The following is a 17,474-nucleotide window of genomic DNA, read 5'->3' as shown; positions in this document are numbered from 1 at the left end:
ACTGAAAAGACTGAAAAAAGGCACAAAGAGGCCATTCTGAGGGCTGCAGCCCGGGGCAGGTACAGGGGGCACAGAGCTGCACGACCACTCACAGGGGCAGAGAGAAGGAAGCCAACTGCTGGGACTGATTTATCCCTCTATCTATCCCTCTATCCCTCTATCCCTCTATCTATCTATCTATCTATCTATCTATCTATCTATCTATCTATCTATCTATCTATCTATCTATCTATCTATCCCTCTATCCCTCTATCTATCCCTCTATCCCTCTATCCCTCTATCTATCTATCTATCTATCTATCCCTCTATCCCTCTATCTATCCCTCTATCCCTCTATCCCTCTATCTATCTATCTATCTATCTATCTATCTATCCCTCTATCCCTCTATCTATCCCTCTATCTATTATCTATCCCTCTATCTATCTATCTATTTATTCCTCTATCTATCTATCTATTCCTCTATCTATCTATCTATCTATCTATCTATCTATCTATCTATCTATCTATCTATCTATCTATCTATCTATCTATCCTATTATCTATCTACAGGATCTATCTATCTATCTATCTCTATCTATCTATCTATCTATCTATCTATCTATCTATCTATCTATCTATCTATCTCTAGCTGATATTTTATCATATGGACATGCTCATTTTCTCAAGAAAGTTTCTCGAGAAAATTTTCTCAAGAAATTTTCTTGAGAAAAATCCGCAGCGTGCGCACAGCTATTTTTTGTTCCCATAGGTTTTGCTGGGAAATGTCTGCAGAAAGATTTCTAACCTTTCTCAAGAAATTTCCGCGGCAAATCCGCGGGTAAATCCGCGGATAAAACGGTCTAGTGCGCACATAGCCTAATGAGTCACATGACAGCGGGGAGGGAAATTGACTAATTAAGCTCAATTTGTCCATTTTCATTTGGAGTCTACTCCCTTTTATTGCCATCGGTTCAGACATTAATGGCTATGATGAGTTATTTACACTGTTATACAAGCCACGCACTGACACTGCACATTGTATCCCAGGGTCAGATCTCCAGTGCTGTCCCATATTTACAGAAATGTGAAGGGTTTGCTGACTTTTGTGATATAGTGTATCTAAGGCTAGTTTCACACTTGCGTTGGACGGGATCCGTAGCATTGCGTTGTGTGACGCATGCAACGGATGCGTTGCATATAGTGGCACAACGCAATGCTATGGATCGTACAAAATAACGCAATCCGTTATAGTTTTTTCCTTGACTTTACACATCTGGGCATGCGCAGTTGTGTGAAGACGAATGCGTTAACGGAATCCGTCAAATGACGCATTCTAACGGAATCCGCCACCATAGGCGTCCATTATAAAAACAACGGACGCCTAACGGATTCCTGCAGGTTGCATTTTTTTGACACTCCGCCAAGCGCAGAAAAACGCTACATGCAGCGTTCCATCCGCCCGACGCAGCGTCAAAATAACGACACTGCGTCGTCCAGGGGATGCAACGCAGACACTTGCGTTACAGTGTGTCGTCCATACAACTCTATGGAGAATAGCGCAGTCCGTTAACGGACTGCGCTATTCTCCATTGTGACGGATTGCGCTGAACGCAAGTGTGAAACTAGCCTAAGGCTATGTGCGGACGTTGCGTCGCAGTACCTGCAGTTTATTCTGCACGTTTTCCTTCCCTTGGTTTTTGACCAAATGGCTTTTGACCATTTTTTAGCGCTAAAAACGCATGCGTTTTTACCGCGTTTTTAGTGCGCTTTTAGCGCTTTTTACCTGCGTTTTCACCTGCGTTTCTGCAGATGCGTTTTTGAGATCAAGACACTGAGAAATAAAGTTGAATTAGTAAAAAAGAGAAAAAAAGTATAAAATTAACTTTTAATAAAACGATATGGGAAATTATCATTCTTAATGAAAAAATAGTGGTTATGCACATTTCATCAGAAAAATAGGTGAAGTTTCTAATGTTTTAACATTCAAATTTTCGGTTATTGTGTGTGTGTAAAGGAACATTAGAACCCATTAAATTATGTCCAGAAAAGCATGCGTTTTTGGAGCCAAAAACGCAGTGGAAAAGCAGGTAAAAAGCATGAAAAACGCAGGAATTGTGATTTTGGTTGCTTTTTGCCATTTCTCATTGACTCCAATGTTAAGGAAACGCTGCAGAAATGGCAAAAACAACTGACATGCTGCTTCTTTTTCAGCATGGTTTTTGACCACAAATATGCAAATTAAACGCTGCAGAAAAAAAAGCAAAGTGCAGACAGGATTTCAGCTTTTCCCATAGACTTTGCTGGAAAACAAAAACGCATGCGTTTTGGCACAAAAACGCTGCAGCTAAAAACGCTGCAGAAACGCAGGAAAAAACGCAACGTGCAAACATAGCCTTATACTCACCCTTTAGATTGTAAGCTTCTGCAGGCAGCCCCTCTGTACCAATCTGTTTGGTTACTTTACTTTTTGTATGACTGATTATATACACAGTTGAAACCCTTGATTTCCCTGCGCTCTCTATACAGACACATCTGCAAGTTTTTCCCTCCGCTTTTTATATAGACACATCTGAAGGTTTTTCCCTCCACTCTCTATACAGACACATCTGCAGGTTTTTCCCTCCACTCTCTATACAGACACATCTGCAGGTTTTTCTCCCGTTTTCGGTCAGTTAGGAACCAAACTTATTTATATTTGCAAAATGCCAGAATAATGAGAGAGAGAATGTTTTAATGCATTTTTATTACTTTATGCAAAGCCAAGAGCTTTCATAGACTAAGAGTACTGTGCCTTTAAACAATATGGGACGACCCATATGATGATGTCATGTCTTTGGAAGCTTCTGATAGGTTTATTGGCAACATGTGAGTTAATTAGAGACACACCTGTGGATGTATTGTAATGCACACCTGAAACACTCGGCTTCTTTGTGTAGCATCACGAGAAAGTCAAAAGAAATCAGCCAAGATCTCAGGAAGAGAATTGTGGACTTGCACAAGTCTGGTTCATCCTTGGGTGCAATTTCCAGATACCTGAAGGTGCCTTGTTCTTCTGTACAAACAATTATACACAAGTACAGACAAGATTGGAAATGTCCAGCCACCATACCACTCAGGAAGGAGACGGGTTCTGTGCACCAGAGATGAATGTGCTTTGGTCAGACATGTGCAGATCAACCCAAGAACAAAAGCTAAAGACCTTGTGAAGATGCTGGTGGAAGCTGGTAAGATTGTGTCATTATCCACAGTGAGAAGAGTCCTGTATCAACATGGGCTGAAAGACCACTCTGCCAGGAAGAAGCTATTACTCCAAAAGAAACAGGAAAAAGCCAGATTAGTGTTTGCAAATGCACACAGGAACAAAGAACTGAATTTTTGGAGATGTGTCCTGTGGTCTGACGAAATTAAACTTGAACTGTTTGGCCATAATGACCGTTGTTACGTTTGGAGGAAAAAGGGAGAAGCTTTGAAGCCTAAGAACACCATCCCAACTGTGACGCACGAGGGCAGCATCTTGTTGTGGGGTGTTTTGCTGCAGGAGGGACTGGTGATTTCACAAAATAGATGGCATCATGAGGAGAGAAGATTATGTGGCCATACTGAAGAACATCTCAAGACATCAGCAGGAACTTAAAGCTTGGGCGGAAATGGGTCTTCCAAATGGACAATGACCTGAAGCTACTGCCAAACTGGTTACACAGTGGCCTAAGGAGAAAAAAGTCAATGTTTTGGAGTGGCCATCACAATGCCCTGATCTCAATCCTGTTGAAAATGTATGGGCAAAGGTGAAAAGGCTGGTGTATACTGTTCTTTCACAGGGCCCGTATACTGCTCCTGCACAGGGCCTGTATACTGCTCTTGCACAGGGCCCATATACTGTTCTTGCACAGAGCCCGTATACTGCTCTTGCACATGGGCCCATATACTGCTCCTGCATAGGGCCCATATACTGTTCTTGTACAGGGCCCGTATACTGTTCTTGCACACGGCCCATATACTGTTCTTGCACAGGGCCCGTATACTGTTCTTGCACAGGGCCCGTATACTGTTCTTGCACAGGGCCCGTATACGGTTCTTGCACAGGGCCCGTATACTGTTCTTGCACAGGGCCCGTATACGGTTCTTGCACAGGGCCCGTATACTGCTCTTGCACAGGGCCCGTATACTGCTCTTGCACATGGCCCGTATACTGTTCTTGCACAGGGCCCATATACTGCTCTTGCACAGAGCCCGTATACTGCTCTTGCACATGGGCCCATATACTGTTCTTGCACAGGGCCCGTATACTGTTCTTGCACAGGGCCCGTATACTGCTCTTGCACAGGGCCCGTATACTGCTCCTGCACAGGGCCCATATACTGTTCTTGTACAGGGCCCATATACTGCTCTTGCACAGGGCCCATATACTGTTCTTGCACAGGGCCCGTATACTGCTCTTGCACAGGGCCCGTATACTGCTCTTGCACAGGGCCCATATACTGTTCTTGCACAGGGCCCGTATACTGCTCTTGCACAGGGCCCATATACTGTTCTTGCACAGGGCCCATATACTGTTCTTGCACAGGGCCCATATACTGTTCTTGCACAGGGCCCGTATACTGTTCTTGCACAGGGCCCATATACTGTTCTTGCACAGGGCCCGTATACTGTTCTTGCACAGGGCCCATATACTGTTCTTGCACAGGGCCCGTATACTGTTCTTGCACAGGGCCCGTATACTGTTCTTGCACAGGGCCCATATACTGTTCTTGCACAGGGCCCGTATACTGTTCTTGCACAGGGCCCATATACTGTTCTTGCACAGGGCCCATATACTGTTCTTGCACAGGGCCCATATACTGTTCTTGCACAGGGCCCGTATACTGCTCTTGCACAGGGCCCGTATACTGTTCTTGCACAGGGCCCGTATACTGCTCTTGCACAGGGCCCATATACTGCTCTTGCACAGGGCCCATATACTGTTCTTGCACAGGGCCCGTATACTGCTCTTGCACAGGGCCCATATACTGTTCTTGCACAGGGCCCATATACTGTTCTTGCACAGGGCCCGTATATTGTTCTTGCACAGGGCCCATATACTGTTCTTGCACAGGGCCCATATACTGTTCTTGCACAGGGCCCGTATACTGCTCTTGCACAGGGCCCGTATACTGTTCTTGCACAGGGCCCATATACTGTTCTTGCACAGGGCCCATATACTGCTCTTGCACAGGGCCCGTATACTGTTCTTGCACAGGGCCCGTATACTGCTCTTGCACAGGGCCCATATACTGTTCTTGCACAGGGCCCATATACTGCTCTTGCACAGGGCCCGTATACTGCTCTTGCACAGGGCCCATATACTGTTCTTGCACAGGGCCCGTATACTGCTCTTGCACAGGGCCCATATACTGCTCTTGCACAGGGCCCATATACTGCTCTTGCACAGGGCCCGTATACTGCTCTTGCACAGGGCCCATATACTGTTCTTGCACAGGGCCCGTATACTGCTCTTGCACAGGGCCCATATACTGCTCTTGCACAGGGCCCATATACTGCTCTTGCACAGGGCCCATATACTGCTCTTGCACAGGGCCCATATACTGTTCTTGCACAGGGCCCGTATACTGCTCTTGCACAGGGCCCATATACTGCTCTTGCACAGGGCCCGTATACTGCTCTTGCACAGGGCCCATATACTGTTCTTGCACAGGGCCCATATACTGTTCTTGCACAGGGCCCATATACTGTTCTTGCACAGGGCCCGTATACTGCTCTTGCACAGGGCCCATATACTGTTCTTGCACAGGGCCCATATACTGTTCTTGCACAGGGCCCATATACTGCTCTTGCACAGGGCCCGTATACTGCTCTTGCACAGGGCCCATATACTGCTCTTGCACAGGGCCCGTATACTGCTCCTGCACAGATCCTCTTCTCTTTGTGTCCGCCAGTTATATACCTATTACCCTTCTCACTTGAGCTGCCTGGAATTTTTGGTGCTTTAGCAATAACTAATATTTTGTGAGCTGCCTGTGAGGTAGAGCTGCAGATGACTCACGTTGGGTGTATTGGGGGGTGATGGTTCGCCTCCTGCGCCCTGTGAGGCGACACTGCCCCGTCCTCCATCCGGGAAGCTGCTCAGATGCCTCTATTGTTCCATCCAGTAAATACGGTTTTAGTGGAGATGGATTCCTCACACTTTCCCTTTGAACTTTAGTAGAAAGTCTCTTCTACCCCGGCTTCATGAAGGATGAGGGTCTTCCTCCCCCCTTACACATCTGCTGGAGAAATCCAGACCCCAGGGCGAAAATCTGTAAACACCAATTCATTAAAAAGATATTAGGGCAGGAGGGGCGCCCTGATCCTCCGCCCGTGAATCACTGCGGGGACACAAAAAGCACAAACCTACATTTTGGGGCTGAGATAAAGTTTGGGAGAATTTTCCTGAAAATTTAAAAAAAAAGTTCCAAAAATGTGTCAGTTTGTGGGAAATCTGGATGGCTCGACCACCATGATAGTGCCTAGTGGTGCCAGGCCTGCCAAATATTCCCGCCTGGCACCGCGCCTTGAAGGATGGCAAGGAGGCGTCATTTTCGGTCACTAGTTTTTTTATGCGCGTTTTTCAAATTACAATTTAAAGGAGTTGAACTGGAAACATATGGATGTTGTAAAAAATTTCGCCACCAATGTCCACAGGTTGTGTTCAATGGAGATCCGATGCAATACCAGGCACAAACTGGGCACAGGTGTGGCGCTATTCTGTAAGGAAGCAGCCCTGTTTTCTCACCCTATTAAAGGGAACTTGAAACCCTCAACAGAACTGCTTAAAGGGCTTGTCCCATCAAGGTAGGTACTACCTTCAGTGGGGGTCCCACTGCTGGAACTGCCAAGAATGGGGCTCTGAAATGCCCCCTTAATCCTTGCACCCAGCTCTCTGGCTGTCAGTCCCATAGACAGTGAATGGAGCGGTGGTGCGTGGCCAATGCTCCCTATAAATGGGGCACTTCACAGCCCCTCTCTCAGGATTGGTGGACCTGTGGATGGGTAAAAAGCTGCTGATCTCTGGGGGTCCCAATAATATAAAAACGGACCCTATAGACCCTATAAATAACGGTACATGCATTTGGGAACTTCAGAGCGGGGGTCTCCAGTTGTGGGATTGGAGGTCTCACCACTGTGACCCCCAACAATCCCAATAATGGTCCCATTTGTAGAGAGTAATGGCCTAGCAAATCTGCACTTAGGAGCCTCATTCTTGAGACTTTGTGGGGGTCCCAGCAGTTGGACCCCCAGTGATAAGTGATCAGATACCCCATGAATAGGTGACAAACCCTTTAAACAATATCAATAGGACTCCCTGATAACGAAAATGACGACACCAGTAACCAGCCCCCAATAAATTGTATCCTCCTATGCAAATCCGGCACCAATCAGCAGATCCCATTGGTTAGTTTCGAGCAGGATGCCAATCTTCTAGCATCATGTGATTGTCTTTATAGATCCTGATTGGATGACAGCTCAGTGATACATTGTAACAGACTCACCCTTGTGTATGGGGGAATGAGAGCATCATGTGATCGTTTTTAGAGCTCCAGATTGGTTCACAGCTCAGTGATACATTACAGATACATTGTAACAGACTCACCCATGTGTGTGGGGGGAATGGTAGCATCATGTGATTGTCTTTAGAGATCCTGATTGGCTGACAGCTCAGTGATACATTGTAACAGACTCACCCATGTGTATGGGTGGAATGAGAGCATCATGTGATCGTAGTTAGAGCTCCTGGATTGGCTGACAGCTCAGTGATACATTACAGATACATTGTAACAGACTCACCCATGTGTGTGCGGGGGAATGGGAGCATCATGTAATTGTCTTTAGAGATCCTTATTGGCTAACAGGTCAGTGATACATTGTAACAAACTCAGCCATGTGTATGGAGGGAATGAGAACATCATGTGATCGTATTTAGAGATCCTGATTGGCTAACAGCTCAGTGATACATTACAGATACATTGTAACAGACTCAGCCATGTGTGTGTGTGTGTGTGGGGGGGGGGGGTATGGGAGCATCATGTGATTGTCTTTAGAGATCCTTATTGGCTAACAGTTCAGTGATACATTATAGATACAGTACATTGTAACAGACACACCCATGTGTATGGGGGGAATGAGAGCATCATGTGATCGTATTTAGAGATCCTGATTGGCTAACAGCTCAGTGATACATTACAGATACATTGTAACAGACTCACCCATGTGTGGGGGGGAATGAGAGCATCATGTGATTGTCTTTAGAGATCCTTATTGGCTAACAGTTCAGTGATACATTACAGATACATTGTAACAGAGTTACCCATGTGGGGGGGGGCTAATGGGGTCTTTAGTTGTCAGGGTCCCTTTAAATGTAATTTTTGATTTTTTTTTTTATTTTCTTTAGATATTTTCATCCGGATGAGGAAGTTTTCGGCGTCCACGATGCCCTGTTTACGTCTCCGCGTCACTCCTGAGGGCGAGCATTGGTTCAGTAGCACAAAGGCTGGAAGGTGATTTCACGAGGACAGGAGGGGGGACGTTCATAATGTAAAAATAAAAAGGAGCCCCCCGTGACGGACAAAGAGATCCGCAAATGTTTTCAATAGGTTTCCTCAATGAGGAGGACGTGGAGCGCAGTTTGCATTGATGGCTGAGTGCGGCGCCGAAGGCCGGGCGCAATTTAATGGGAACTTGCAAATTTATTTGTTGGGAATCACATTTAATTAGCGGCGTACGACCCTTCAGGGACAAAGACGTCTCAATCTGGAGCCAATCTAAAGCTCATTTCTAAACCCCGGCTCCTGCAAAAGTCAAAAGAAGCCGGCGAGAGAAAAGGGCCACGCTTGAAAAGAGGCTGGAGGGTCCGCGGGAGGGGTCTGCAGGTGACTGGCACGCGTGGAGACAAGGGGCCCTCGCCGCCACAAAGCTCCATTCACACAGAGTGGAAACAAATGGGGTTTTCCTCAGGTTCTGCCTCTTTAAGGCTAAGGAAAAGGAAAAACAAAAGATTCGAGGGGCTTACGGCCGAGCGAATGGGGGCCATTAAGAGAGCGTCGGAGCAGCGGGGCCACCATTGGTTATGGGAATGCTCCCAAATGGCACCTGAAGTAGTATTTGTGCCATCTACCTAGCCGCCCGCCCCCGCTCCCCCGCCATTAGTGCACCGGCGGATTACAGCTTTTTTTTGTGCTTGCAAAAATGGGTGGGTGGGTGGGTGAGGGGTCCTCAATATTTAGGTGCTAATTACCGGCCCGACAGCTGCACAACTCACCGACAACCAGCCAAAAAAACATGGCTGCTGCGGGGGTCTCTACGTTAAGGGGCCTGTATATAGCAAGGGTATGGGGGGACTAAATTGACGTAAAGGAGTGTCATAGAGGGTCCACACAGATGAGGAAACCAGGCGCAAACTGAGACCACCCATATTATTGTGCAGTGTATGGTGGGATCATATGCTTTGTCTTGGTATTATATGGCGGTATTATATGCACCCCTTAAGGGAGTACGATTGGCATTATATGGCGGTATTTTATGCACCCCTTAAGGGAGTACGATTGGCATTATATGGCGGTATCTTATGCAACCCTTAAGGGAGTATGGCTGGCATTATATGCACCCCTGAAGGGACTACGGTTGACATTATATAGATAGCAGTATTATATGCAACCCTTATGGCAGTATAGTTGGCATTATATGGCGGTATTTTATGCACCCCTTAAGAGAGTACAGTTGACATTATATAGCAGTATTATATGCGCCCCTTATGGCAGCATGGTTGGCAATATATGTCGGTATTTTATGCACCCTTTAAGAGAGCACAGTTGGAATTATATGGCAATATTATATGCACCCTTAAGGGAGTATGGTTGGCATTATATGGTGGTATTATATGCACCCCTTAAGGGAGTACGGTTGACATTATATAGATTGCAGTATTATATGCACCCCTTATGGCAGTATGGTTGGCATTATATGGCAGTATTATATGCACCCCTTTAAGTGAGTACCATGTGCACATCCTCCTAGCATTACATGGCGGTATTATTTGGGCTTATTGAGAAATGGATAGTTAAGTCCTACATATTTTTTAGCACTTTATTGCAGTATTATGTGGGCAGCATTATTTGGATCCTGCATCTCATCCTGGTATTATATGGCAGTATTATATGGTCTCATTGTGAATGGATTAGTCAGATCCTGCATATTATTTTGTCACTAGTTGGCGATATTATGTGGGCTCTTTAAAGGAGCTTTATTTGTATACTTGCATATTATATTGGGTACTATATATTATGCAAACTCCTAACGTGAGTACTGTTATGGCAATATATGGCAGCATTATGTGGACTCGTTAAGGCACCATTATTGCATCTTATCCTGGCACTATATGGCAGGGTTACATGAGCTCTTTAGGGGAGAATTGATCAGATCCTCCATGTCATCTTGACACAAGTTGGCGATTTTATGTGGGCGCTATAAGAAGCCTCATTGGGACTTTGCATATATATATATATATATATATATATATACAGAATCCCAATAATGCTCTTATTGGGATTCTGCCTATATATATATATATACAGTATATATATATACAGTATATATATACAGTGTATATATGTATATATATATATATATATGTTCTCTGCCTTGCTTGGTACTAACCTACAGACAAACAATCACATTTATCTAAAAGTGGACAATTCCTTTAAGTGTTCACCTTTTGATGTGCAGTGGATACAATGTCAGCTCCTGTGGATCCTCTTACTATGGATGGGGCTCTGACACTTTCTCTTCCTTTGAGTCTTATCTACAAAGTCTTTGCCCCCAGCTGGCCACCACATCAGGACAGGTATAGGCCAAAACCTGGTCCCTGAGGCCTCAGATAAGGGAACAGTCAGTAAAGACCTCGGGGCCAGAGCATTATCTCCAGTAATCGCCCAGGTCTCTCCTGTCCCCCGGGAACCAAAGACACTTAATTGAATCCAACAATCTTTAAGCTTCTCCATCACTGGAAGAAAAGAAGATTCTGAGGTGTAAATATATAGATTAGAGAAGAGAAGAGAGAGATGGATGGATAGATAATAGATAGAAGGATCTATAGATAGAGGACTAGATAGAAAGAGGAATAGATAGAAAGAAGGATAGATAGAAGGAAGGATAGGTAGATAGAGATTGATGGATAGATAGAGGGATAGATAGATAGAGGGATAGATAGAGGGATAGATAGAGGGATAGATAGAGGGATAGATAGATAGAGGGATAGATAGAGGGATAGATAGATAGAGGGATAGATAGAGGGATAGATAGAGGGATAGATAGAGGGATAGATAGATAGAGGGATAGATAGATAGATGGATAGATAGAGGGATAGATAGATAGAGGGATAGATAGATAGAGGGATAGATAGATAGAGGGATAGATAGATAGATGGATAGATAGAGGGATAGATAGATGGATAGAGGGATAGATAGATAGATAGATAGATAGAGGGATAGATAGATAGATAGAGGGATAGATAGATAGATAGAGGGATAGATAGATAGATAGAGGGATAGATAGATAGAGGGATAGATAGATAGAGGGATAGATAGAGGGATAGATAGATGGATAGAGGGATAGATAGATGGATAGAGGGATAGATAGATAGATAGATAGAGGGATAGATAGATAGATAGATAGATAGATAGATAGAGGGATAGATAGATAGATAGAGGGATAGATAGATAGATAGATATGAGAAAAGCACCAAAAACAAGTGCTTGAATTGATGGAGACGTTACTGATCTGCAAATGACAGAAAATCAAGACAAAAATGGAAACTAAATTTTCAAACCATCTTGATTTCGTCAGTGTGGTGTACGAACCACGTGCAGAAATCCTGGCACCTCCAGCCTCAGGTTCTATCACTGAGGTTATTTATGATCATCTGACAAGGTTCTGCCACTGTATGTACTTATGCAAACCATCAGGATCCACAGCTCCTGTGTAATCACTGACCCATGACATTTAGATGTGCTTGATGGAGTAGTCCAGAGACGCTTCAGCCAAGGGAGACAAGTGTGGAGGCAATACAGCCAAGGGAGACAAGTGTGGAGGCAATACAGCCAACGGAGACAAGTGTGGAGGCAATACAGCCAAGGGAGACAAGTGTGGAGGCAATACAGCCAAGGGAGACAAGTGTGGAGGCAATACAGCCAAGGGAGACAAGTGTGGAGGCAATACAGCCAAGGGAGACAAGTGTGGAGGCAATACAGCCAAGGGAGACAAGTGTGGAGGCAATACAGCCAACGGAGACAAGTGTGGAGGCAATACAGCCAAGGGAGACAAGTGTGGAGGCAATACAGCCAAGGGAGACAAGTGTGGAGGCAATACAGCCAACGGAGACAAGTGTGGAGGCAATACAGCCAAGGGAGACAAGTGTGGAGGCAATACAGCCAAGGGAGACAAGTGTGGAGGCAATACAGCCAAGGGAGACAAGTGTGGAGGCAATACAGCCAAGGGAGACAAGTGTGGAGGCAATACAGCCAAGGGAGACAAGTGTGGAGGCAATACAGCCAACGGAGACAAGTGTGGAGGCAATACAGCCAAGGGAGACAAGTGTGGAGGCAATACAGTCATGGGAGACAAGTCCAGATAAGCTGAAGCCATGGGAGACAAGTCCAGATAAGCTGAAGCCATGGGAGACAAGTCTGGAGATGCTGCAGGCACAGGAGACAGGTGCGGAGACGCTGCAGGCAAAGGAGACAGGTCCAGAGACACTACAGCCATGGGAGACAGGTCCGTAGATGCTGCAGGCACAGGAAACAGGTCCGGAGACGCTGCAGGCACGGGAGACAGGTCCGGAGACGCTGCAGGCACGGGAGACAGGTCCGGAGACGCTGCAGGCATGGGAGACAGGTCCGGAAGACGCTGCAGGCACAGTAGACAGGTCCGGAGACGCTGCAGGCACGGGAGACAGGTCCGGAGACGCTGCAGGCACGGGAGACTGGTCCGGAGACGCTGCAGGCAAAGGAGACAGGTCCAGAGACGCTACAGCCATGGGAGAAAGGTCTGGAGATGCTGCAGGCACGGGAAACAGGTCCAGAGACGCTGCAGGCACGGGAGACAGAGCCAGAGATGCTGCAGACACGGGAGACAGGGCCAGAGACGCTGCAGGCATGAAAGACAAGTCCGGAGACGCTGTAGCTAAGGGTGACAAGTCCGGAGACGCTGCAGGCACGGGAGACAGGTCCGGAGACGCTGCAGCTAAGGGTGACAAGTCTGGAGACGCTGTCGCCATGGGAGACAAGTCCGCAGACACTGCAGCTATGGAAGACAAGCCCAAAGATGCTGCGGTCATGGGAGCAGGTTTAGATGACACAAGTGGCTCACACTGGCGCAACAAATATGTGGACTGTCGTGGCTGTGTTGAAAAACAGCTTCTGGGACACTTTGGGGTAATGGCTGCATTGCTGGTTCCACCAACAAATCAGTAAGGCTGAGCGGTTAGTACAACTGTAATAAAGACTAAAGGGGTCCGACTGCCGTACATTATCACAGAAACACCGTAATCCCAGGAGCAGAACCGGCCTGACATTCCCGGCAATTTGTTGAGGAGTGTAGATATTAGATAGAGGAGTCTGGAGGAGGACAGAGAAGTCTGCAGGGGACCGAGGAGCCTGGAGGAGGACAGAGAAGTCTGGAGGAGGACAGAGAAGTCTGGAGGACAGAAAAGTGTGGAGGAGGACAGAAAAGTGTGGAGGAGGACAGAGAAGTCTGCAGGGGACAGAGGAGTCTGGAGGAGGATAGAGGAGTCTGCAGGGGACAGAGGAGCCTGAAGGGGGACAGAGGAGTCTGGAGGAGGATAGAGGAGTCTGCAGGGGAGAGAGGAGTCTGAAGGAAGAAAGAGAAGTCTGCAGGGGACAGAGGAGCCTGAAGGAGGACTGAGAAGTCTGGAGGAGGACAGAGGAGTCTGCAGGGGAGAGAGGAGTCTGAAGGAAGAAAGAGAAATCTGCAGGGGACAGATGAGCCTGGATGAGGACAGAGGAGTCTGGAGGTGGACAGAGGAGTCTGGAGGTGGACAGAGAAGTCTGCAGGGGGACAGAGGAGTCTGCAGGGGACAGATGAGCCTGGAGGAGAGAGAAGTCTGGAGGAGGACAGATTAGTCTGCAGAGGACAGAGGAGCCTGAAGGAGGACAGAGGAGTCTAGAGGAGGACAGAGGAGTCTGCAGGGGACAGATGAGCCTGGAGGAGAGAGAAGTCTGGAGGAGGACAGATTAGTCTGCAGAGGACAGAGGAGCCTGAAGGAGGACAGAGGAGTCTAGAGGAGGACAGAGGAGTCTGCAGGGGACAGAGGAGTCTGCAGGGGACAGAGGAGCCTGGAGGAGGACAGAGGAGTCTGGAGGAGGACAGATTAGTCTGCAGAGGACAGAGGAGCCTGAAGGAGGACAGAGGAGTCTGCAGGGGACAGAGGAGTCTGCAGGGGACAGAGGAGTCTGCAGGGGACAGAGGAGTCTGCAGGGGACAGAGGAGCCTGAAGGAGGACAGAGGAGTCTGAAGGAGGAAAGATAAGTTTGCAGGGGACAGAGGAGCCTGGTGGTGACAGAGGAGCCTGGAGAAGGACAGAGGAGCCTGGAGAAGGACAGAGGAGCCTGGAGGAGGACAGAGAAGTCTGGAGAAGGACAGAGGAGCTTGGAGGAGGACAGAGGATCATGGAAGAGGACAGAGGAGCTTGGAGGAGGACAGAGGAGTGTGAAAGGGACAATAGAAGTCTGAAAGCGACAAGAGAAGTCTGAAAGGGACAAGAGAAGTCTGAAAGGGACAGAGGAGCCTGGAAGAGGACAGAGGCGCATGGAAGAGGACAGAGGCGCATGGAAGAGGACAGAGGAGCCTGGAAGAGGACAGAGGAGCCTGGAAGAGGACAGAGGAGCCTGGAGGAGAACAGAGGAGCCTGGAGGAGAACAGAGGAGCCTGGAGGAGAACAGAGGAGCCTGGAGGAGAACAGAGGAGCCTGGAGGAGAACAGAGGAGCCTGGAGGAGAACAGAGGAGCCTGGAGGAGAACAGAGGAGCCTGTAGGAGTACAGAGGAACCTGGAGGAGTACAGAGGAGCCTGGAGGAGTACAGAGGAGTCTGCAGGGGAGAGAGGAGTCTGAAGTAAGAAAGAGAAGTCTGCAGGGGGCAGAGGAGCCTGGTGGTGACAGAGGAGTTTGGAGGAGCCTGAAGGTGGACAGAGGAGCCTGGAGGTGGACAGAGGAGCCTGGAGGAGGACAGAGGAGCCTGGAGGGGTACAGAGGAGTCTGAAAGGGACAAGAGAAGTCTGCAGGGGAAAGATGAGCCTGAAGGAGGACAGAGGAGCCTGGAGGAGGACATAGGAGTCTGGAGGAGGACAGAGGAGTCTGGAGGAGGACAGAGGAGTCTGGAGGAGGACAGAGAAGTCTGCAGGGGGACAGAGGAGTCTGGAGGAGGACAGAGGAGCCTGGAGGGGTACAGAGGAGTCTGAAAGGGACAAGAGAAGTCTGAAAGGGACAGAGGAGCCTGGAGGAGGACAGAGGAGTCTGGAGGAGGACAGAGGAGTCTGGAGGGGGACAGAGGAGTCTGGAGGGGGACAGAGGAGTCTGGAGGGGGACAGAGGAGTCTGGAGGGGGACAGAGGAGTCTGGAGGGGGACAGAGGAGCCTGGAGGGGGACAGAGGAGCCTGACAGTGAAAATCAGGAGTGCTGGTGAGAATGATGTGACTGTTATAATGGAGCTGTGACAATGATCATCTTTTCATGATATTAAATACTTGGTCTCGCCCCATACACCCTGTAACTTTTGGGATCACCCTGCAGCCCTCATCTCCTGGTAAGCACAGGCAGGAGTAGTCCGGTGGTGTCATGCTGGGGGTAGTAGTGCTGCTCCCCTCTGCAGCCCATGTGTTTAGTGTCTGGGACACCGTATGTGATGAGCTGGGTATAAAGAAGCTTAATATCCAGAGATAAAGGAAAAGACACGGATTCCTGCAGATCGTGATGTGTCCAGCAGGGTCGATGACGAGGAGCTGACACTCCACACAATGGCGGGGCCGCACATAATCCCGCTGATCAGCGACACCTGCGCCAGATTAGAGCAGCGCTGCCCCGGACACACGATTAACGAGGATCCAATATCTGACATTATCAGATCCATCACCTCACATTACACGCTCCACAACTACTCCCATCCTCCAGAGACAAGCCGCTCTGGAGGGGCCTAAGCCACAAGTCTGAGTCTGACAGCACTCGGGTACAGCGGGGATACAGCATTGATATAGGAGGAATATAGCAGGGACACAGCGCTTGGGTACAACAGGGGTACAGCATGGATAAAGTAGGGATACAGCATGGGTATAGGAGGGATATAGCGGGGGTACAGCATGGGTACAGGAGGGATACAGCAGGGGTATAGGAGGGATATAGCGGGGGTACAGCATGGGTACAGGAGGGATACAGCAGGGGTATAGGAGGGATATAGCGGGGGCACAAGAGGGATACAGCAGGGGTATAGGAGGGATATAGCGGGGGTACAGCATGGGTACAGGAGGGATACAGCAGGGGTATAGGAGGGATATAGCGGGGGTACAGCATGGGTACAGGAGGGATACAGCAGGGGTACAGCATGGGAACAGGAGGGATACAGCAGGGGTACAGGAGGGATATAGCGGGGGTACAGCATGGGAACAGGAGGGATACAGCAGGGGTATAGGAGGGATATAGCGGGGGTACAGGAGGGATACAGCAGGGGTATAGGAGGGATATAGCGGGGGTACAGCATGGGTACAGGAGGGATACAGCAGGGGTATAGGAGGGATATAGCGGGGGTACAGCATGGGTACAGGAGGGATACAGCAGGGGTAAAGGAGGGATATAGCGGGGGCACAAGAGGGATACAGCAGGGGTATAGGAGGGATATAGCGGGGGTACAGCATGGGTACAGGAGGGATACAGCAGGGGTATAGGAGGGATATAGCGGGGGTACAGCATGGGTACAGGAGGGATACAGCAGGGGTACAGGAGGGATATAGCGGGGGTACAGCATGGGAACAGGGGGGATACAGCAGGGGTACAGGAGGCATATAGCGGGGGTACAGCATGGGAACAGGAGGGATACAGCAGGGGTATAGGAGGGATATAGCGGGGGTACAGGAGGGATACAGCAGGGGTACAGGAGGGATATAGCGGGGGTACAGGAGGGATACAGCAGGGGTACAGGAGGGATATAGCGGGGGTACAGGAGGGATACAGCAGGGGTATAGGAGGGATATAGCGGGGGTACAGCATGGGTACAAGAGGGATACAGCAGGGGCATAGGAGGGATATAGCGGGGGTATAAGATGGATATAGCGGGGGTATAAGAGGGATATAGCAGGGTACAGCATGGGTACAGGAGGGATACAGCAGGGGTATAGGAGGGATATAGTGGGGGTACAGCATGGGTACAGGAGGGATACAGCAGGGGTATAGGAGGGATATA

Source organism: Anomaloglossus baeobatrachus, chromosome 9, assembly GCF_048569485.1.
Source record: "Anomaloglossus baeobatrachus isolate aAnoBae1 chromosome 9, aAnoBae1.hap1, whole genome shotgun sequence".
NCBI classification, from domain to species: domain Eukaryota; kingdom Metazoa; phylum Chordata; class Amphibia; order Anura; family Aromobatidae; genus Anomaloglossus; species Anomaloglossus baeobatrachus.
The sequence above is the reverse complement of the archived record's forward strand: the minus strand, read 5'-3'. Positions refer to the sequence as shown.